The sequence below is a fragment of the Pyrus communis genome, chromosome 3 (genome assembly GCF_041283825.1).
Source record: "Pyrus communis isolate YQ-2024b chromosome 3, ASM4128382v1, whole genome shotgun sequence".
NCBI lineage: Eukaryota > Viridiplantae > Streptophyta > Magnoliopsida > Rosales > Rosaceae > Pyrus > Pyrus communis.
This window is the reverse complement of record NC_142567.1, coordinates 12,157,038-12,181,442: the sequence shown is the minus strand read 5'-3', so window position 1 is coordinate 12,181,442 and position 24,405 is coordinate 12,157,038. Positions and strand designations below refer to the sequence as shown.

General features: G+C 37.2%; 1 long non-coding RNA gene and 2 pseudogenes across 1 annotated transcript; 1 reads left to right on the top strand and 2 right to left on the bottom strand.

The window, feature by feature from the left end:
- Positions 1-945: 945 nt before the first annotated feature.
- On the bottom strand, positions 946-2,406 carry LOC148697947 (uncharacterized; annotated as a pseudogene).
- Positions 2,407-18,814: 16,408 nt separating this feature from the next.
- On the bottom strand, positions 18,815-19,623 carry LOC148697946 (uncharacterized; annotated as a pseudogene).
- A 3,331-nt stretch (positions 19,624-22,954) lies between these two features.
- On the top strand, positions 22,955-24,066 carry LOC148697945 (uncharacterized). Its single transcript, XR_015960312.1, has 2 exons — positions 22,955-23,306; positions 23,896-24,066. It is a non-coding gene; the product is annotated as an uncharacterized LOC148697945 (long non-coding RNA).
- The last annotated feature ends 339 nt before the right edge of the window (positions 24,067-24,405 follow it).

The following is a 24,405-nucleotide window of genomic DNA, read 5'->3' as shown; positions in this document are numbered from 1 at the left end:
AATAAACACTTAGAATTCACTTTTGAATGTAGAAACCATCTTTAAACACGAAAGGAAGATTCACACATCACTTAGGGCTAGATTCAAACTTTTGGACCCTTTCTTCAACAACCAATACTTGTGAGTTCATTCTCACTTATTTTCAATTCTTTTTTCTTTCTTTTCTTCAACTTTTTCTTCTTCTTTTTTTCTTTTTCACGTTTTTTTTTTCCCGTGCCCTATTCTTTTTCTTTGGCACATAAATCATACATTCTCCTAGATTTCCATGAAAATCCTTCCGCCACACTTGTTTTTCTGCAATTTTTAGATCAAAAGGAATTCCCTCTAAGTCAAGCTTTACTATCCTTTAAGAATAAGGGTATGGATAGTCCTATTCTAGGCTAGGTAAGGATAATGTGGTTAACAAAGAAAATAGGCTAAATAAGGCTCAAAGGGGTTAAACTTACATCCATGTTTGTAACTTTCTTAACAGTCATGCAATTAAAAACCAAATCCTCATCATTGTGTTGGAAGGTATCCTAAGACACAACACACAAAAACAAAAACGACTCCTTTTGGGTTTTTCTTTCAAATTTTCGGATTTCTGTTTAAGACACATAAAAACACTCCAAAACACACTAAAAACACTTAAAAACAGTGATTAACAACTTTAGAAGTGATACGTGATAAAATCCCACGAAAATCATGCAAAAACAACTTGTTTACCCCCCCCACACTTAAACCAAACATTGTCCTCAATGTTTCAAGCATAGACTCACAAACAAACAAACAACACAACTAACAAACATGACAATCGTGGTAAAGTAAAAGCAATAAAGAGTAGGGTTTAGGAATGCAAATCTGGTTGTGGAGTGGTTAAGATTCCTAGGTCTTCTTTATTTGAATGCATGGGATACCTCTCAAGAAGCGCTTGCTTTAACGTCTTCTAGCCGGACGATACTCCTTTTAAGCTCCCCTAGGTCCCATGGCATGGAATTGATCTTTGAATGGGAGGTGATACTTGAAATGATCCGGCAGTGGTTTAAATTCTTGAGTGGGTGCTTGAATAACTAACAACATATTAGTATAAAACGAAATTGAAATTTGGGGAGCTGGCTTACCTGTGTGCTCTGACATGAACTAAAAAATAAACACCCCTTCAAAAGTTGTAGGACTAGAAAATTCAGCCAGATTTGGTGTTTTGAGAGTTATGACTTGTCCCGTGTCATAAAATCCAACTTCTTTGGGAATTGTTGTCTCAAGTATATCCTCTTTGATGAATTCTAGACATTCCCTAGCCACATCTTTCTCTTGAATCATTCTTCTTGTTGTACGAAGTTCTTTGGACAATTCAACACATTCTGGAACTTGATTTTTTTGCACCTTTGGAAGGGCTTCCAAGATGTCTTTTTCATTCTCTTCTTCCTTGGAAATCATGAAACTGCACGGAATAGGGACATTTGGTGGAATGGGGTTAGGAAGAATTGAATTTGGGCTTACCTTGGTTGTAGTGGATGGTATAGAGGGTATATGGGGCTGCGGCAAGGGTGTTGGGGTTAGGATAGGCTGCGGCAAGGGTGGTTCTTCCCTTGCCGTGGCCTTATTATCCACCTCTTCTTCGAGCAGCAGTTGTTCATCCATATTTTGGCTTGGTTTGGACGTCTTTGGTTCATCTCCAACCTTCATGCTACTTTCCAAGGTGATAACTTCAACAATTTTAACAGTTGAGTCAGATAGTTCACTTTGTTCTTGCATTTGCCCCATGAATTCCGTGATCTCTCCCATTTGATTCTTCAATTCGCTCATCACTTGGGCTTGATTTTGTAATTCTTGCGTCAAAGAAGTTAGTACATCAAGAATTTGAGCACAATCTATTGACGAACCTAAGTTCGGTTGGAATTGTTGCAGGGCAGATTGTGGTGGCTGCATAGGCGTTGTATAAAACTCCTCATATAGCTGCCAATATTCTCCTTGTTGAGCCTCCTTAGCTTGATTTTGTGAGCCTTGTGCCAAAGAAATTAATTCATCAAGAATTTGATCACAATCTATTGATGAACTTGAGTTTGGTTGGGCATATTGTATATGAGGTTGTGGTGGTTGCGCAGGTCTTGAATAAAACTCCTCATATGGCTACCAATATCCTTCGTGTTGAACTTGTTAAGATTCCCACCACATAGAGTTTGAATGATCACTCAAATCTGAATTGTACATGTTGGAAAACAAATTGTTCCCTGATTGATTATGATCTTGATAACCCCAGGTATTGACATTCTCCCAACCTCTTTGTGGACATTGATTTGCTTGATATTCTTGCTTATAAGAAGCACCAAATGTAGGGACACTTTGCATTGTGGACCCTTCAGCATATTGTGACAATTGAGAAGTAAGATTCGCTATTTGAGCTTGAAGATTAGCGATTGCCATGTCTTGCTTCTCTAGTACATGAAATCGAAGAAATAAAACTAAATCAAATATCAAAAGAAAAATAAACAAACAGAGGGATTAGCAATTTTACTAATCCCCGACAACGGCGCCAAAATTTGATGTGAAATATTCTAACACTCAAATTAAAACCCTATGATTGTAGTATGTGTAAGTAGGGATCGTTCTAGGCTGGAGAGTAGAAGGGATGCTAATTTACTCAAATTAAACTCTAAAACACAAAACTAGACTCAAAAACAAAAAAACTAGACTCTAACAACTCAAAACAAGCTAAATAGACTCAAAACACACAAACTAAGTTAAATTGACACGAAACAGACTCTAAGAAGTTATTTGGACGAATTTTAGACTATTAAGACTCAAAACACTAAATTGGATAGATTTGAACACGTTTCTAACTAATCTAACACACTTAATTAAAGGAGAGATTGATTTGGACGAAATTAAAGTCAAAACAAACAGATTTAAAGACTTAAACAACTTTGGACGAAATTAGGGAAAACTATGGGTGATAAGCTAGCTAGAGGGTCCTTCTCCACACATGACACACTTGCATACAAATTGATTTCCAGTTGCTTTTCCAATAAACCATGAATCTCAACACCCCAGATTAACCGTGAATAGCACTAATTAACCCTTAGATTTTCCTTAAGTCATTGAATTAGATGGAATACGCATCGGCAACCAAATTATTCTTCAATAGTTCCCTACATGAACAACATAATAGAGATACAATCAAAGATCATTAAGCTTTGTGAAAATCATAAGCATTGACAAGGCATTAGTAACTATGAATAACATGATACTCCTGCCAAGAATTTACTTAACGCAATTGTGACTAGCAACCTCCACTACTTATGAATATAAGTTCATAATGATTAGGTGAAACTCCCTTATATTCTAGCATCAAATTCATGCATGCAAACTAAGCGGGTCCTCTTAATCAACACATAAGAATAAGTTCTTAATCAAACAGTTAAGTAAATTATATTTATGATTTATGAAATCACAACTGAAAGTAATCAATTCATATTGCAATATAATCATGGTTTCAAAATCTCCTCTAGCTAAAACAAGTTTAGCTCCTCATGTTCACAAAACAAAGATAATTAAACTTAAACATTAAAAACAAAGATAGAATACACCTATAAACAGTCTAGGTGGCTCCTCTTTCCTTCCTTGTTGCGGCACAATAGGGATTTTCTGAATTTAGGCTCTTGAGGTGTGGTGGATGGTGTGGTGTGAATTTGGGGTAGAGGGTGGTGGTTTATGAGTGTTGTGGCATCATGTATTTATAAGGTGAAGGGAAGGCACGAAATTGGGCTGAAAATGAGAGGAATTAGGACTCTAAATCACCAAAGAACAAGGACACCTTGAATCAGATTCCAAGGAGGACAAGGAATGGTCCTTGTGGTAGATTGTAGAACTTCTAGAAGGGTTACATGTAACATAAACTTAGGGCACGAAAATAGGGCTTCTAGAACCTGATATTTAGGTGATTTAATGTGAAAAATGAGTCCTCTTTGAAGCTGGAATTAAGGTAGGAAAAGATTAGGTTAGGATAAGATAAGATAAGGTTGGATAAGGTTTGGATAAGATAAGGTAATTTGGATAATATTCCTTCTTTGTAGCTGATTCCTTATCTTCCAAGTCTTCAATGTAATTCTTCCAGACGTTAATCACATTCCTAGCTTCTCTTGATCTTCAAATTCGTCCATCCACCTTGCTCCATGCATGTGCAATCCATTCCAAGCTCAAAACTGCTCTAAAATGCTACAAATTGCACTTTCTTGCCAACTTTGTCAATTGAACTTGAAAACACACGAAAATAGCTTAAAACACTCTAACAAGTAGAAATTAGCTATGTAAATGCAAGAAAACAAGCTAACTAAGTCGCATAAATATGCTCCTATCAACTCATTCTTTTAAGAGGAATTGAATTAGGCAACGGATGTCCATTAGCCAAACCACTCCCCACACCTCGTGGACGTGTGAAGCTTTGACCTTTATTAAATGTGTTTATTTTTTTTTGCAAGTACAATTTCTATCTATATAATGTATGACTTTACACTATAACAGTTATATATTATGAAAATAGAAATTCACACTACAAACAGTTATTCATTACGAAGATAGAAATTATAAAAGATATTCTCAATTTTATTTTTTTCTTCACTCTTTTGTTTATTTTCTTCGAGTATGTAGAGGGTAAGACTATTGACCTTATATATAGTGTGGCGGTCATCCTTGACTCTTCTTAGACTGATCTTTTACCAATGTTAGCTGCAAATATATAGCATCAACTCACAGACAATTAATAATTTAATATGCTTGTCTTATCATGTGCTGGAGATGCGTAATATATTATGTATACATTCTTTTTCATTAAGCAATACCAGTTCAAACCAATTAAAGTTGTCCATGTATAAAATCTTATACATATCAATTAATAAACTCAAGAGATTCTGAAAAATAATAATCTCAACTTTTTAGCTTTGGAATGGAAGTTTTTCTTACGTACTGTTAGAACCAAAAGAATAGCAGAAAGCTCTTGTGAATGTAAAACCTGTTCGTACTAGAAAACTGGGAGAAGTCTTGTTTAGCTAAACAACTATTGTGGCTAATAAATAGCCTTACGCCAAGACAAAAAAGGGAAAAACAGCCACCCACGACTTTACAGGTCCTACAATCGTGGGCATGACTATGTTAAACAGAAAATGCAACCGTGTTCCTCAAGTTTAGGAGGAATTATTCAACATAATAGAAATAACCCTAAAAACAAGCTCTAACCCTAACGGCTAGGAAGCTTTAACAGTTTCATCACTTGAATACTATTGTTATTCAATTTACACCTGGATATTCACCCACACCCAATAAGCTTTGCATCTTCAGAAAATCATCAAGCTTTAATGGTTTTGTTAGAACATCTGCAACTTGGTCTTGTGTAGAATAGTGAATTAACTCTAAAGTTCCATCCTTGACAAGATCCCGAAGAAAATGAAATCTCACATCTATGTGCTTGCTTCGACCATGCATCACAGGATTCTTCGAGAGTCTAATCGCCGACATATTATCACAAAACACCACTATTGGACTGCTTTGCACTTAATTAAGATGGCTAAGAATTCTTTTTAGCCACACAACCTGGCATGCACTTGATGTTGCAGCTATGAACTCAACTACATTGGTAGAGAGAGTAACCACTGGTTGCTTCTTTGAAGACCAAGAGATAGCTCCTGAGTTGCTTCTTTGAAGACCAAGAGATAGCTCCCGAGCTCATTAAGAAAACATAACCTAAGGTATTTTTCCTGTCGTCTTGATCGCCAGCATAATCATTGTCCGTGTATCCTATGAGTTCTTCACTTCCTCCCTTCTTGTAGAGCATCCTAAAACCAATTGTACCCTTCACGTACCTCAAAGCTCTCTTTGCCGCCAGTAAGTGAGACTCAGTAGGACGTTCCATGTACCTACTGATCAGACTGATGATAAACATCAAATCAGAGCGAGTGGCAGTCAAATACATGAGACTTCCCACCATCTGCTTGTAGACAGTACCATCAACTTCAACTCCGCCTTCATCTTTTGTGAGCTTAAAGCCAGGAACCATTGGATTATGAACTGAGTTACACCGATCCATATTAAACCTTTCCAGAATCTCTTGAGCATATTTCCGTTGACTGATGAAGATGCCATCTTTATTTTGCAATGCTTCAATGCCTAGAAAATATCTCATTTTCCCGAGATTCGTCATGTCAAACTTAACCATCATGGATCTCTTAAAATCTTTGAACATACCTTCATCATTCCCAGTAAATATCAGATCATCAACATAAAGACAAACAATCAATATTTTATCTCCAACCGCTGTTTTAGTGAACAAAGTATGTTCATAGGGGCATTTGTTGAAGCCTTCTTTGACAAAGTATGACTTTATGCGACTATACCAAGCTCGGGGAGCTTGTTTGAGTCCATACAATGCTTTCTTGAGTCGATAGACTTTTGATTCTTCCCCCTTCTATTCATAACCTGGTGGTTGATCAACAAACACCTCCTCATTAATTTCCCCATGCAGAAAGGTCGATTTAATGTCAAGTTGGTAAACTAACCAACTTTTCTGTGCAGCAAGAGAAAGCACCAAACGAATTGTATCTAAGCGAGCCACTGGTGTAAATACTTCTGCATAATCCACTCTATATTTTTTATTGTATCCTTTAGCAACTAGCCGCACCTTGTACTTGTCTAGTTCACCATGCTCATTGAGTTTTGTTTTAAAAACCCACTTCACTCCAACAGTCTTTCCTCCTGATGGCAAATTTGTTAGCTCCCATGTCTTATTTTTCTCTATTGCCGCAATTTCTTGATCCATGGCACTTTTCCATTTTTCACTCTTCATAGCTTCTTCAAATGTTGTTGGGTCACTATCAGTGAACAAAGCTAGATGAGCTATATTCACACCCTCTTTATTGGAGAGATCTTGACCAGTCACTTAGTCTCTCATCCATGCTGGGGGTTTTCGTGTTCGTCATTCTGGAAGTGAAACACTTGAGGTGTCTCCTTCATAAGGGTTGCTGTTGTCTGACCCATTTTCCTCCGGTCTTCAACTGCTTAAGACTTATCTCCATTGTTTTCCTCTTCTATGTTTACTTCTTCATCGACTTCCCATTCCAAATCAGCTAGTATGGCTTGTTTGTGACTGTCATCCCAACTCCACCCTTGGTCTTCTTCAAAGACCACATCTCTGTTGATAATAATTTTTTCCATCAATCAAATCTGCATGTTAGTGAGGTGCTCTAGCTCAAATTCAACCTGTTACTAAGTTACAAGCTCAAGCAAGGAAGATAAGATTCGTCTCAACTCTAATCTCACAGATTCACTCTCACTCTTTCACTTGATTCTTACGGCTTGCGCTTAACAAGTATATGTGTGTGTGGTTATGTAATGGAAAGCAAAATATTCTTACACATAATCAATTGGAAACAAAAGAACTTTCTAGACAGATCTCATGAAATGAATCAAATATTAACAATAGGATAGCACACATACTTACTAACATCCATGAATACATCCTCATAGATCAGCTAGGTCTTTCATAAGGTTGTAATATAAGGTTTTTATGGTAGAGGCTATGAAAGGATGGATAAGGAATACTAGAACTTGAGATATACCAAAGTGTCTTCCTTGCAAAACCAGCATGCTCTCCTCTTGAATTTATCTTCTTTACTTGTTCTTGGCATCCAGGACCCATGGATTTAAAAATTGCATCTTCTTCTCTTTTTTTTATTTATTTTTCTCTTCTTAAAACGTTTTCTTTTTCCCTTTTTTTTTTTTAAAAATTTTATTTTGCAATTCCAGCCCATGTTACTTTGGTACATGCCACTTTCTTAGTTTAAAGCTCGAGCATTTTGTCCTCATCACTTTGGTATTCCCCAAGCTAAAGGGAATGACTATTATGGGGGAAAATGGGTAGAGTTTAGTGTGGGTGATGAAAGATGGCTGTGTTTGGCTTCAAAATAAGTAATGACTCACACAACAAAGGTAAGGAATTAGGCAAGTTACTAGTTAAAACATGCATAGCCTAACATCGTCTCAATAATTTCATTCATGGGTGATAATAAGCACAAGTATCCACAAAAGAGAATAACTCTTAGTATTCAATAAAAAATGAGTAATGAGATCATTTAAAATGAATTTGAAAGAAAAGGATAGGAGTAGAAATAGTTTAATCCTTCTAAAAAAAGCAAATAGGCACAAAATTGCTCAAAAGGCAGTCTCCACTATCCTTTTTCTAAGGCTTGAACTAGTAACTTTTCACAAGTATTCTTGGAACTGAGAGTAGTGGTATTATATAGCAGATGCAACAATTTTCAAGGCATAGCTAAAGTTATGATTGCAAGACTAAGTTAAACATGTACATTCCCATTATTTAATTGCAAATAGCTCTAATCATGACTCAAAAAGACTAAAAATTCAAGTGGTCACATTCACATGTGCATTGTTCAAATCTTTTAGATTTACAACAACTTGACTAGGAAGCTTACTTGGTTCTCTTTGGTTTAGGACTGCTACAATCTGTCTAACCTGATTTTCTAAATTTGCAATTGAACGATCAGTCTTGTTCATGAAAGCTGGGGTTGAAACCTTGAGGTCTTGAGTGCTTTGAGTTGAAGAACTCACTTGTCTAACCAATGTACTCATGATGTCTTCAAGAGGCTTGCTTGGTGGAGCTTGAGAGGTGACAGATTTTGCACATTGTTGTTGTTTTCCCATCTAAAATTAGAATGATTCCTCCATCCTGGGTTGTAAATTGGAGCAAACAAATCAATTCTTGGTCTCTGATTTCCTTGAAATTCTCCTGCCATGTTTGCTTTTTCATGAAACTCTTGCACTTGAGGACATGCCTTAGATGAATGTCCCTGCATGGAATTGATAGGAGCATATTTATGCGACTTAAATGGCTTGTTCTCGTACATTTACGTTATGTTTCTTTAGTTATTTTAGTTCTTTATGCTTCTTTTGTGTGTTTTCAGGTTCTAAGGGCAAAGTATGCAAAAGGATGCCTTTTGGAGCCTTTTGGAGCAAATTAGAGATTGGAATGGATATCATATGCTTGGAGCCAAAAGGATGGACGAAATTGAAGACTTGAAGTAGGAAAGTTAAATCCTAAAAAGACCTCATGTTTGAGCATCATTGAAAACTCCTACGCATTTTAGAACACAAAAACAACATTCCTAGCAACCTTAGGACATTGTCGTGTGTTTCCTTGTGTCTCCCTTCCTTGCCATGCAAGGAAGGGCTTTGTTCCCTATTTTAAATACTTAAACACTACCACTTATCATTCACCACATATCATTCACCACTTATCATATCATACATTCATTTATCACTTATCATAATCATTCACTTATCACTTAACATATCATACACTTATCACTTATCACTCATAATCATCTACACATTTCAACCATTTAAACACATGTACTTCACCTACAACATCCACCTACTTCACCTACAAATGACATAGCCATATGTTCCCTCCACTACTCCTATAAATACCCTTGCATTCATTCATTCAATTCACATCTCATTTTCATACACAACACACCACAAATACCTCCATTCTTGCCGTGCATATCCCTTCATTTTCTGCATATTTTCTCTTCATTCCAACCACTCCAACCACTCCTCATCTCCCAAAAACTCACCTTAGACCTTGTGCTACAACAACGAAGAAGAGAAGAGTGCCTAAACGTTCATACAATTCAAGTTTGAGTTGTTGGAATGTTTAGGTGTTTCTTTGATTTCAATGTTTAAATTCAATTTTCTTTGTTTTGTAATGGAAGAGAAGAGTGCCTAAACGTTCATACAATTCAAGTTTGAGTTGTTGGAATGTTTAGATGTTTCTTTGATTTCAAAGTTATGAGGAACTAAACCCCCCTTTAGCTAGGGGGTGATTCAAAATACATGTTTATGCTTGCATACAAGATTGATTTTCGGTTGGTCTTTCGATAAATTATGAAACTCAATGCTCCAAGTTAATTAGGTCCGCTTAAATTAACTTCCAGATTTCCCTAGATTCGTTGGATTGAATGGAATACGCATTTCAACCAAGTTATTCTTAATCAAAGTCCCTAACTATGGAATACGCATGATAGAGACGTTCAACAAAGATCATTAAGTTCAATGAAAATTATAAGTGTTGACGAGGCATTCGTTACTATGGAATACGCATGAAACTTATGCCAAGAATTCGTTTAACGCGATTGTTTATAAGCAACCTCCACTACTTGTGAATATAAGTTCGTAACTATTAGGTGAAACTCACTTATATTCTAGCGTCATATTCATTCAAATGGTTAAACAAATTGAATCCAAAATTTATGAAATTCCAACCAAAAGTAATCAATTCATATTGCAAGCATAAACATGTATTTTGAATCACCCCCTAGCTAAAGGGGGGTTTAGTTCCTCATAACTTTGAAATCAAAGAAACATCTAAACATTCCAACAACTCAAACTTGAATTGTATGAACGTTTAGGCACTCTTCTCTTCCATTACAAAACAAAGAAAATTGAATTTAAACATTGAAATCAAAGAAACACCTAAACATTCCAACAACTCAAACTTGAATTGTATGAACGTTTAGGCACTCTTCTCTTCTTCGTTGTTGTAGCACAAGGTCTAAGGTGAGTTTTTGGGAGATGAGGAGTGGTTGGAGTGGTTGGAATGAAGAGAAAATATGCAGAAAATGAAGGGATATGCACGGCAAGAATGGAGGTATTTGTGGTGTGTTGTGTATGAAAATGAGATGTGAATTGAATGAATGAATGCAAGGGTATTTATAGGAGTAGTGGAGGGAACATATGGCTATGTCATTTGTAGGTGAAGTAGGTGGATGTTGTAGGTGAAGTACATGTGTTTAAATGGTTGAAATGTGTAGATGATTATGAGTGATAAGTGATAAGTGTATGATATGTTAAGTGATAAGTGAATGATTATGATAAGTGATAAATGAATGTATGATATGATAAGTGGTGAATGATATGTGGTGAATGATAAGTGGTAGTGTTTAAGTATTTAAAATAGGGAACAAAGCCCTTCCTTGCATGGCAAGGAAGGGAGACACAAGGAAACACACGACAATGTCCTAAGGTTGCTAGGAATGTTGTTTTTGTGTTCTAAAATGCGTAGGAGTTTTCAATGATGCTCAAACATGAGGTCTTTTTAGGATTTAACTTTCCTACTTCAAGTCTTCAATTTCGTCCATCCTTTTGGCTCCAAGCATATGATATCCATTCCAATCTCTAATTTGCTCCAAAAGGCTCCAAAAGGCATCCTTTTGCATACTTTGCCCTTAGAACCTGAAAACACACAAAAGAAGCATAAAGAACTAAAATAACTAAAGAAACATAACGTAAATGTACGAGAACAAGCCATTTAAGTCGCATAAATATGCTCCTATCAAATACCCCCACACTTAGCTTTTGCTAGTCCTCGAGCAAAACAGAAAAACAAAACAAAAAGAACAAAACACAACCTACACCTTCCAACAATCGTATCAGGGACTTCCAATGCACATGACAAATTAAAAATCATTATTCTCACAGATTTGAGCCATCTTTACACTTAAGTACATTCTTACTCATAGTCACCACATACTAGTTCACAATTAAGCATTTAAAACCATGTTTTGAATGTAGTAACATGCCTTAGAGAATTCCCTCAATTTCTTACTAGATGTACTCTCGTTTTTCACACAGATTTTCTGACTACACACCCTACACTAGGTATATGTGAGAAGATTGATGTAATCATAAAAACAAACACTCACATTTATGTATTTCAAAGGAAGCAATTTCTGGAGTTAATAAGCATGTTTAGATATGATCTCATGAATGGAATGCTACTACTTAGACGCGAGAACCAGTGATACCATATGCTCATACCAAGTTCAAACTCCACAAATTGAAATACACAACACTCAAGATAGAAGTCAAGGGTTGTAACGGGGCTTGGGGTATGTGGATAACAAAGAAGGGATATGGAAAACAAAGGTTTTTAAAGAAATAGTGAGCAAAGCATTTGAATCAACTTAGAATTCACTTTTGAATGAAAACTCAACTTTTGAACAAAAATGGAGAATTTAGACAATTTACGCCCAGAATTGGTGTTTTGGAACCTTTCTTCAATCACTTATTCTTTCAATTTTTTTTTTTTTTTTTTTTGAACTCTTTTTTTTCTTTCTTTCTTTCTTTTCTCTTTTTTTTTTCTTTTCTTTTTCTTTTCTTTTGAATCTCAAAACATAAACACTTAAACATTCTCTCCCCCACACTTATTTTCTTTCATAATGTAACTCAAAAGGAATTCAATTAAGTCATGCTCACTATCTTTTAAGAACAAGGGTGGGGATTGTCCTAAACTAGGCTAGGTGAGGAAAATGTGGGTAAACAAAGAATAAAGGCTAAACAAGGCTCAACGGGGTTAAAACTTACAACATATACGAAGTATGGGAAGTAAGGCTATTTGGCTATGGTGGTGGTCACTACACAACTTCTTCTTGAATATGTGTTATGCAAATCAATAACACGCTTTGAATGAAATGGGCATGAGTTCTAGCATTTAGTTCTATCATGATACAATTGCATTCTAAGTAGCAACCAAGCAAGGAATAATGAGATCATGCAACAACTTTAGAAAATAAAGAATCACAGAAAATAACTCTCCAAAGAAAGTAATGGCTCGAGTCTCACAGGGATGTAGCGTTTATTTGAGTTTCTTCCTTCAAGCATGTTACAAAAACGAATTTTTCTTTTATGATTGCATGTGAAGTCATACATTATAACCATAACCAAGCATATACCAAGAGTAAATCAAACTTTTCTCTATGTTTATAACTCTTTCTAACCGTCATGCAATTATAAACCAAATCCTTATCATTGTGTTGGAAGGTACCCTAAGACACAAACACACAAAAACGACTTTTAAAACAACTCTTTTTGGGTTTTTCAAAACAATTTTTCAAATTTTTATGGGATTTTTGAATTATAAAACAAAACACACTAAAACACTCTAAAACAACTTAAAAACACCTTAAAACAGCAAGGAACAACATTAGAAGTTATGGTGGATAAAATCCCACGTATTTGCATTAAATATACTTAGTTACCCCCCCACACTTAAATCAAACATTGTCCTCAATGTTTTAAGCATAGATTCACACAAAACATAAGTAAACACACAAAAAGCATTTAAACATACTAAACATGGCAAAATGTAATTAACAAAGAGAAGAGTTTAGGGACGCAAATCTGGTTATGGAGTGTAAATTCCATCTTCTCTTTGTTGATTGCATTGAGGCTTGATCTTGATGATTCCACAAGCTTACTCTCGAACTGGTTGCCGCCCATCATTGATTTTCCTTTGTGCTACTGGGCTGGAGGATTCTTTTGGTCTTCCCCGAAGGTCTGAGCTTACCCCTTTGGTCTGTTTCTTTGTTCAATCTTTCCAATTCGTAATGAAAAGGGTTGGAGGATAACTCAGCCTATGTTTGTCTCCACATGCTTCAATGTATCATTTTCACTTGCCTTACTCGCTCCCCTTTGCAGAAGTGGTCCCTTCTCCGGAAGTGTATCAACCGTTGAAGATGACTACTCGAGAGCAACGCTAGGTAAACAATCAGGAATAGATTCCAGGCAGTTGGCTCCAGAACGGAAGACTGACTCCAAGTGCCGGCTGATTGCTTCTTTTACTTTGCCATACGAGTAAGAACAAGGACAAAGAAAAAGACAGGGAAAGAGCATGATATGAGATACTTTTGCTTTTGACCTTGATGATATGAGATACCTTTGCTTTTGAAGAAGCGGTGAATGAATCAGCACATGCTTCAATCCGCCGTTTCCTCCTGGGTCATATGTACTCCAGGCATCTGGTATCATCTTTGGGGAAAAAGAAAGAATTTAGTATTTCGAAAGGCTTTGCTGGGAGTGCACCCTCAGAGGTGAGGGAGAGTTGGGCATTTTCTTCAGGTTTGCCCTGCCATAAAAGACGAAGGTCGACATATATAGAGATAATAGCAAGTGGTGGTACTTTTTACCTTTGTCGACAAACGTTTTGATCCCGCAACTCCGGCTTTTTGAAATAGTGGCGCCTCTTCGATTTTTGAATACGCCTCTTCGATTTCTGAGCAGGCGCCCCTTCGATTTCTGAGCGACACGTGGTAGTGCAGATGCGGCTCCTTTTTGACAAAGCTGCACGCGTCTTCTGAAAAGCAGAGAAAGCGTCGCCGAACTTTGCGCTTGTCGGCTAAAGATGTGTAGTTGTGATGATGGCCTCCACGTGTTGTCTGAAAAGAAGAAATCTTTTGACAAAGTTGAACGCGCCTTCTGAAAAGCCGAGAAAGCGTCGCCTAAATTACGCCGGAAATTCCGGCTTTTTGAATTGGTGGACGCGTCTTCTGAAAAGTAGAGAAAGCGTCGCCGAACTTTGCGCTTGTCGGCTAAAGATGTGTAGTTGTGATGATGGCCTCCACGTGTTGTCTGAAAAGAAGAAATCTTTTGACAAAGTTGAACGCGCATTCTGAAAAGCCGAGAAAGCGTCGCCTAAATTACGCCGGAAATTCCGGCTTTTTGAATTGGTGGACGCGTCGCCTTGGCTTTTTTTATTGAGCTATCGATCACCACAACAAACACACTCTGAAGATTTCCCATTCTTGAAAATCGACTCCGGCCCTTTGAAATTTAACTCCATCCCTTCTCTTTGAACACTTTTGAAAAAATGGCAAACTCATCGAACCTTAGCTTGGAATTGAGCCTTAGCAGTGATACGGGCGCGCCGCGTCAAGGTAACGTATGGCGCCCTTCTTTCTTTTCTTCTAACGGTCCTCTCACAGGTGAAGACTCCGTGATGCAGGACGCCACAACAGCTACAATAGTAGCTAGGAACCTCTTCACTCCAAAAGATAGTAGGCTGCTGTCAGGACGGTCCGATGAGTTGGCCGTTCAAGAGTCCCTCGCACTTAGTGTTCAGTGTGCGAGTTCTGTGTCCAACATGGGCCAACGCCTGCTTGCCCGCTCCCGTCAGGTGGAATCATTGATGGCAGAGGTGGAAAGTCTCAAGCAGGAGATCCAGCAGCTTAAGTATGAGAATAGAAGTTTGCATGTGCTTGCAAATAACTATTCGTCGGGCATGAAGAGGAAGCTTGATGAGCTGCAAGAGTCTGAAGGTCGGATTCACAGTGACCGTCAAAGGTTTTCGTCTTTCCTCCAGAGGCACCTTTTTCCTGGCTCATCCAGCGCTTGGCCAAGTATTGAGGCCTGGAATGCTCTAGCTCCGATGCCTTCCGCTCCGATGCCTTCCTCTTCGATGCCTTCCGCTCCGATGCCTTCCTCTCCGATGCCTTCCTCTTCGATGCCTTCCGCTCCGATGCCTTCCTCTTCAAAGCCTCGTAGTGGGGCTTCAAGTAAACGCCCTTTGTGAAGGCTCCATCTTTCTTTATTTAGCAGTGCCTATCAATAAATCAAACATTTTCTCAATGTTACAATCATAGACTCACACAACTAATAAACAAACAACAATAACTAAACAACCTAACAAGGCAGAAACGAAATAGCAACAAAGAGAAGAGTTTTTAGGAATCTGGAATTGGAGTGCTTTCTAAGTCTTCTTTTGTTGAATGCATGGGTTGCCTCCCAAGTAGTGCTTGCTTTTACGTCTTGCAGCCGGACGGTACCTCCGTTTAAGCTTGACTAGGTTCCACGGCATGGAGGGGTACCTCCTCCACGACATGCTCCTCAAACGTCTCGTAATAGGGCTTCAATCGATGCCCATTCACTTTGAATTCTTGCTGCGTCCTTGAACTTTTGATTTGTACTGCACTATGAGGGAAAACATTAGTGACAATAAAAGGACCAACCCATTTGGAACACAACTTACCCGGAAACAACCGAAGGCGAGAATTGAACAACAACACTTTCTGCCCAATAGAGAACGTCTTGGCACGAATCATCTTGTCATGGAATGCCTTCGTTTTCTCCTTGTAAATCCGGGCATTCTCATATGCTTCATTTCGGATTTCATCAAGCTCACACAATTGAAGCTTCCTATGTAAACCTGCGGCATCAAGGTCCATATTGAATGTTTTGACGGCCCAATGTGCACGATGCTCTAGTTCGACGGGAAGATGGCATGGCTTCCCATAGATGAGCCGAAAAGGTGACATCCCAATGGGAGTTTTGTAGGCAGTGCGATACGCCCACAATGCATCGTTTAAGCACAAACTCCAATCCTTCCTTGTAGGCCCCACGGTCTTCTCAAGAATTTGCTTGATTTCCCTATTCGAAACCTCGGCTTGCCCGCTCGTTTGAGGATGATAAGGTGTGGCCACCTTATGCGTGACATTGTACTTCTTGAGCAACGCCTCGATGGTTCGATTACAAAAATGGGAACCTCCATCACTGATTAGCACTCGTGGCATTCCAAACCTTGCAAAAATGTTAGTTTTCACAAAATCTGCAACCACTCGAGAATCATTAGTTCGGGTGGCTTTTGCTTCCACCCATTTCGACACATAGTCCACAGCAAGCAATATATAAAGAAACCCATGTGACGAAGGAAAGGGACCCATAAAATCAATACCCCAAACATCAAAGATTTCAACACTAAAAATGGGGGTTTGCGGCATTTGTTGTTTAGGACCAATATTGCCCGTTCTTTGGCATCTATCACAAGACATGCAAAATGTTCTAGCATCCCTAAAGATGGTAGGCCAATAAAAACCACATTCTAACACCTTAAGTGCTGTTCTTTGAGTGCCAAAGTGTCCCCCACAAGCATAAGTGTGACAAAAGGTTAGAATAGCATTAAACTCAGAATCGTGCACACACCTACGTATAACTTGGTCAGGGCAATATTTCCATAAATACGGGTCATCCCACACATAAAACCGTGCCTCTTTCTTTAATTTATCACATTGGTGTTTAAGTAATTCTCTAGGAACATGTTTAGACACCAAATAATTCACCAAATCAGCATACCAGGGTTCACTTACCTTGACGGACATCAGTTGCTCATCTGGGAATGTCTCTATGATAGGCACGGCATCCTCTTCATGCACCATACGGCTCAAGTGGTCAGCCACCACGTTTTCACTTCCTTTATTTGTCCCGGATTTCGATATCGAATTCTTGGAGAAGAAGCATCCATCGGATAAGCCTCGGCTTTGCTTCATTTTTCGTGAGCAAGTACCTCAAAGCTGCATGATCAGAATAAACGATTACTTTAGTTCCAATTAAATATGAACGGAATTTATCTAAAGCAAAAACCACAGCTAGAAGTTCTTTTTCCGTTGTGGAGTAGTTCAATTGGGCATCATTGAGAGTCCGAGAGGCATAGTATATGACATGCGGCCGCTTGTCTCTTCTTTGTCCTAGAACAGCTCCTAATGCATAGTCGGATGCATCGCACATGAGTTCGAACGGAAGGCTCCAATCTGGAGGTACAATAATGGGGGCCGAGACTAGCTTCTCCTTGAGTTGGTTAAATGCCGAATTACACTCTTCATCAAACTTGAATGGCACATCTTTTTGAAGCAATCGGCAAAGAGGGTTGGACATCTTGGAGAAGTCCTTGATAAAACGCCTATAGAACCCTGCATGGCCAAGAAACGAACGTACCTCTCTAACCGAAGTAGGAGAGGGTAAGTGACGTACAAGGTCTATTTTCGATTTATCTACTTCAATTCCTTTTTCTGAAACAATATGTCCTAAAACTATACCTTGTTTCACCATAAAATGACATTTCTCCCAATTCAAGACAAGGTTAGTTTCAACACATCGTTTCAAAATTAAGGTCAGATTATCCAAGCAATTATCAAATGAACTCCCAAATACACTGAAATCATCCATGAAAACCTCAATGATCTTTTCACAAAATCGGAAAATATACTTACCATACACCTTTGGAAAGTGGCCGGTGCGTTGCATAAGCCAAATGGCATGCGACGATAAGCAAATGTTCCAAAGGGACATGTGAATGTGGTCTTCTCTTGATCATCCGGGGCTATCACAATTTGGTTATATCCAGAGTATCCATCAAGAAAACAGTAAAAAGCATGACCGGCTAACCTTTCGAGCATCTGGTCGATGAATGGCAAAGGAAAGTGATCTTTCCTAGTCATGGCATTCACCCCCTATGGAATACGCATGAAACTTATGCCAAGAATTCGTTTAACGCGATTGTTTATAAGCAACCTCCACTACTTGTGAATATAAGTTCGTAACTATTAGGTGAAACTCACTTATATTCTAGCGTCATATTCATTCAAATGGTTAAACAAATTGAATCCAAAATTTATGAAATTCCAACCAAAAGTAATCAATCTTGTATGCAAGTGTAACATGTGTGGAGAAAAACCCCTTAGCTATTCCATCATCCATATTTTCATCACATTCATCTTTACTATCTGTTTTAAATTATAATCTGTCCGTTTAGTTTAATCTCGTCCAACCACAATTCCCCCCCCCTATTTTGTTAAGTCTTAATCATTTGATTTGTCTTATTTTATGTTTTTAAGTATTTGGAGTCTTTTGAACTTGTTTTGAGTCTTTTAGTTTGTCTTAGTGTTTTAAAAGTTAGTTTTATTTATTTGAGTCAAGTGTTTAGCATCCCTAGTTAATCCCCGGTTAGAACGATCCCTACTTACATCATTACTACAATTGTCACAAATAGGGTTTAGTTTGTGTGCGTATAAATATCGCATCAGGAACACACTTGACAAACAGCAGCAACTTGCTTTTGGGATACAAGTTGCTTAAGGTTAGTTAATTTAGAAATTTAAGAGTTATCATTAGAAGTACTAACCTCATAAACCTTCTTGGTTTGTCGATTGCTGAAACTAAATTACTTCGTATTTGAAGCAATGTCCTCAAACATTGTCTTGGTTTGATCAACTGTCTTGTTCATCAAACTACCAGCAGTAGCATCCACCATCATACGATCAGAATCAAGCAATCATTCATAGAAATATTACATGAGCAACCATTGTTCCAAGTTGTGATGAGGGCAAGAATGCGACAGAGCTTTGAAACAGTCCCTATACTCATGGAACAACTCTCCATCATTTTGCACAATTGACATGATTTCGTGCCTAACCTTGTTAGTGCATTGAGTTGGGAAAAATTGTTGTAGAAACTTGGAAGCTAGCACATCTCAAGTTTCAATGGATCCGGATGAAAGAGTGTGAAGCCTTGCTCCCTTCTCCCTTAGTGAAAGGGAAAGAGCCTAAGATGTATCTCTTAAGGGGTCATGCCCTGGATCTTAATGGTATTGCACACCTCTACAAACTCCTTGATATGCAAATGGGGATCCTCACCTGCCAAACCATTAAATTTTGGTAAAAGATGAATCATACCTGATTTGAGTTCAAAGTTCTCCACGGTGGTGTTAGGATAATGAATGCATGAAGACTTCTCACTGATATTGGGAATCGCATACTCCTTCAAAGCATGATTAGCCTCGTCATCATTGTTGTTGTTGTTGTTGTTTGCCATGGACATCTTGCCTTCTTTTAATTCAGCCTTGGGTAAGGATGAGACTGACTTAGGTGTATATGATTCTAAGTGGCAAGGAGAGCTTGGCAAAGATTGAGTTTTGAGAATCCTCACAAGTTTGAGTGTACGCCTCTTACCCGAACTTGACTGAACCACCATTTGTAGCTGCTCTAAGTCAATGGACGACTTGAATGGATTAAAACACATATAACTAAAAACAAAATAAATTAAGTTAGTAAGCAAAACTAAAAGGAATTAGAAAGTTGTTTAAGCGCAATCCTAGGCAATGATGCCATTTTCTTGAAGTTCCTTTTGAGTGCAAATATAAGGATAATATAATGGCACAAGTAAGGGTGTTGAACCACAGGGACTGATAAACAACTTAGTAAAACCTTTGACTCTTACATATTAGCATCAGTTAATGACTCATATGATTTAAAATTGAGGGGTTTAAGTAATTTTGGAAAAGAAATAAAGACAAAAAGAAAAGGGAAAAATTAGAGCTATCTAAAAATAAACCTAATACATAAAGTAGGTTAGAAACGTTTTTTGGACATAAATCTAACTTAAAATGAGCTAATGCCTTCCCCTAAGCATTCATGAATCCATGAGATGATCTTTTAATGTATCGATTTCAAATGCACAACTAAGATGTTCACATATCTAGCAAGGCATATAACTAGATTGTACGAATCCTCAGTTTCTTTGATGCGAGATGCATGGCATATACATCAAACTTATATTTGTAGGTGCAACCTAGCATGGCATATACTCAGATTTAGCACTATAAACTCATTAAGAATGAAGAGGATAATGAACATCACATGAACCCTAGAACATGGCATTTATCCTAGATTTTCATGGAATCAATTTACATGATTCGTTATGAGCCTAACCACATGTTGCTAATGAATGAAAGAAGACATTGAATTCATCCTTATCATTCTCAACAGAAAGCAAACATAAACAAGGCCGATAAGCTTGAAAATATGTGCTTGAAACAATTGAGATAAAAAACTAATTCTAGCTTGCAAATGAAATTGATAAACATAACATTAATTCAATCATGTCTAGGGTTTCTAATCAACCCTAAGTATCCATAATCTAAATTAAAAACATAACAAAATACATAAAAATGCAATACAAAAAAAGTTAGGAAAGCCAGAACCTAGAAACAACTCAAGGTGGAGGACTCCTCCTCCTCTTTGATGTTGTGTATCTTTTCCTTTTCCTCTTTAAATTGACTCTCATTTACAACGCATTACAATCAGCTTTTAGTATAAGAGTAACTGAAAACTAGCTGTTATCAGAATTTGTAATTGAACAACTTTTCTTTATTCTGTCATAATTTCTTGTTGAAACCTCCAAATCACAAGTTGTAAAGACCATGAGAAAGAAGACTTCTAGGGATTTCCAACCATATACGGCCCATTTTCTAATTCGTTCTAAGCACTTCGGGGAAAAACTCGCAAGTTGACTGTTCTGTAAGGGCCTTTTCTGGCAGATCTTAGGCCACTTGTAGGCTATGGTCTGGTCTTGGGCAAGTTAGGCTTCAAACTATCCGTTCTAGGCTCTTAAGATATTCAAAATAAGATGATTTATTCAAGCCCTTACTTTCATCCTGAAATACAATATAAACAACAAAATACCTTGTGATGCATAGAGATTTTAAGTAAAAAAACCTAAGTAAAATAGGGCATATAAATATAGCTTTATGCACTCAACACTAAATCATTTCAGACCCATAAGCCTTTGTAATGTAACTTATAAAATTATGACAGAAGTTTTAGTTAATCGTTTGAAACCCATCTTAACTGATTGTATCTCTAAGAGTCAGGGAGCTTTTGGTCCTGGCAGATCCATTCATGACAGTATCCTTTGCCCATGAGCTATTTTCTTCTTTTAAAAGCAAAAAAGGGAGAATAGGCGTTACGGCTGTCAGGCTTGATTTAGAGAAAGTTTTTGATCTTATTAGTTGGGATTACAATAAAATTGTTCTCCATAAGTTTGGTTTTAGTAGTCATTGGATAAATTTAATTTTAGAATGCATATCTTCTACTTCTTTTTCTTTACTCATAAATGGTAAAACACAAGGTTGCTTTTACCCATCCAGAGGCATTTGGCAAGGACATCCTTATCTCCCTACCTTTTTATTCTTTGTATGGAACCTTTAATTAGACATCTTAATATGCCGGGGACTAAACAAACATCTAAAGTGGGTGTGCTAACCTCTCCTGGATGGTTAAAGTTTATAATCTAATGTTTGCAGATGACTCCCTTATTTTTGCAAAATCTACTTTGAGTTGCTGCAAGGAACGTATTGACAATCCTAAATGACTTTGCTAATGTCTCAGGTTAGAAAATCAATTTTTACAAGTCTTATCTTTACTTCTCTAATAACAGTTCCAATCAAACAAAACATGAAATTGTTAATATCATTCAAATTCAGCATAAAACTACATTTGGGAAGTACTTGGATATTCATAACATAACATTTTGGAATGACCCTATTAATACTAAAGAGCTTATCCTCAAAGTTAAAAATAAACTTGCTGGATCGAAAGCTAATACTTTGTCTAAAGCTCGTAGCCTTACCTTTGTCAAAGATAATGTAGCTGGTCTTCCAAATCATGTGATGTCTTGTTTCAAGTGCCCAAAAAATGTCATTAAAACTATTGAATAGGATAGTAGACCTTTTCTTTGGGGGAAAAGATAGTGAAATGAATCCAGTAGCTTGAGATAAGGTTTGTCTCCCTAAAAGTAGTGGGAGGCTTTGTTGTTAGGAAGAGTAATCATTTAATAACGCTTGCCTGGTAAAACTAGGCTGGAAGTGTTGATTGAGGATAAGAATTGGTGGGTTCAAATTGTCAAAAGAAAGTACTTAAGAAATTATGCTTTCCTAAATTGTAAAACCAGGCAAAATCATTCTCAAGCCTGGAAAGGAATTTTAAATACTAGGCATATTATTGAAAAAAGATGCAGATGGTTTGTGGGAAATGACAAGAGTATTCGCTTTTGGATCCATAATTGGGTTTTTCCTTTCTCACTAATTAATCTTATGCAGGATAACCAAATTAATAACATAGACAAAAATCTGAAAGTTAGTAATTTCATTAACAATAACTACTGTAATAGAATAACACTTTCAAACCTGGTTGATCAAGATATTGTTAACAAAATTTGCAGTACGTTGCCTATAGCCCAGCAAGAAGATTCTATGTTATGGGGCTTTAATGCCATTGGAAAATTCACTGTTAAATCAACAACGTGGATACAAAATAAGAATATTACTCATGGACTAAATTTTGATTTACTTAAAAAAATGTGGAAACTCAATATCCCAAACAAAGTTATTTAGCTTAGGGGTGAGCAAATGAGTATAGGATCTGCGAATCGGGCTGGGTACGGGACGGGTTCAATTTTTTTAAAGAAGAAACAGGGTGGGGCGGGTCTAAATTTGTAGAAGCAAGGGGCCATGAACAGGCTCGTTTCTAAAATATACAGAAGGGTTGGGATTAAATGACCAACAATCAACCAATCTCAACCATCCTTCATCTCCCATACCCCAGTTCTCTTCTCTTAATCTCTCCCACTCCTGAATCACCTCCTTGACGACATCGTTGAGACGATCACCGATTCACCATTAACACCCATCACCGTTGTCTCGACCAGTGCCATAGTTTTCTCAGTCTCTTCCACTCCTGAATCACCTACTCGATGACATCAAAGAACCCAGGTCATAGATCATCACCGATTTACCATCATCACCCATCACCGCCTTCGCAACCACCACCACCCATCACTGTCATCGATGACACTTCCATCATCCTGCTAAAATTTATGTAATTTGTTAATTAGGTTTTTTTTTTTTAATTTTTTTTTATTTATGTGAATTTCAAATGTAGAGATTTAGGGCTTTTGAGTTAGGATTTTCGTGAGTTTCTCATAGATTCTGTTCTGGGTTCTGGAATACAAGAATTGAACATTAATAATCCTTGTGAGTTTTGGGTTGAGGGTTATGTTGTCGCTTTTGTATTTTTGTTTTTTGCTATTTCTGTGCTAATTTGTTGCTGTTTCTTTTCAATTTTGATGTTTTGATCATTGTTTGGTTAGTTTGTTTGTGTGGATAATTAAAAGTGTTTGATTTGTTGTTTTTGCATCTGGTTTTACATTGATTTGTTTGTTATTTTGTCTTTTTGATAAACAACCTTCGATTGAATGCTGCTTGCTGATGTGCAGCCTCTGTGCTGTTGATTCTGATAGGAAAAAAAAAAAAAAAAAAATCTGTTTTAAAAAAAAAAAAAAAAAAAAGTAATTGCACATGTGGACCTGACCCGAACCTGCCCGTTTCAAATGGATTGAGTTAGGTTTGGTTCCAATAATCAGATTTATTATACTCAACTTAACCCAACTTGTTTTCTTTTTAAACAGGTCTGGTTCAGTCCCTCCAAATTTGAGCCCGACTCGGCCTGTGCACAATCCAAATTTAGTTGGTTATTGATTCTGGGAAGATTGCAAATTAAGGATAGATTCTCAAATTTTTTTTCTTTCTCAATCCTGGTACCCTATTTGCAATGAAGATTTGAGAGCATTAATCACTTATTCATACATTGTAATGTGGTTGTCTGGTCCAATGTTAACAATATTAACCCTAATAGGAACAATAGTAACAACACTTTATTGGAGTGGTTGAACTCCTTAGATTTTAAGGATAATGATAAAATCTCAAGCTTGAGTCTTGCCTTTCTTATTTGCTAGCAAATTTTAAGGGAAAGAAATAGTGTTGTGTTTCAAACTAATATTATTAACCCAAGTAGGATTATTTTTCTTGCCACTAAACTTGGTGAAGAATACTTGAATGCAAATAAAAATAGTACAAGAGTTAGTAAAGGGAATCAGTTTATCAAATGGATTCCTCCATTTAAGCGGAACCTTAAAATA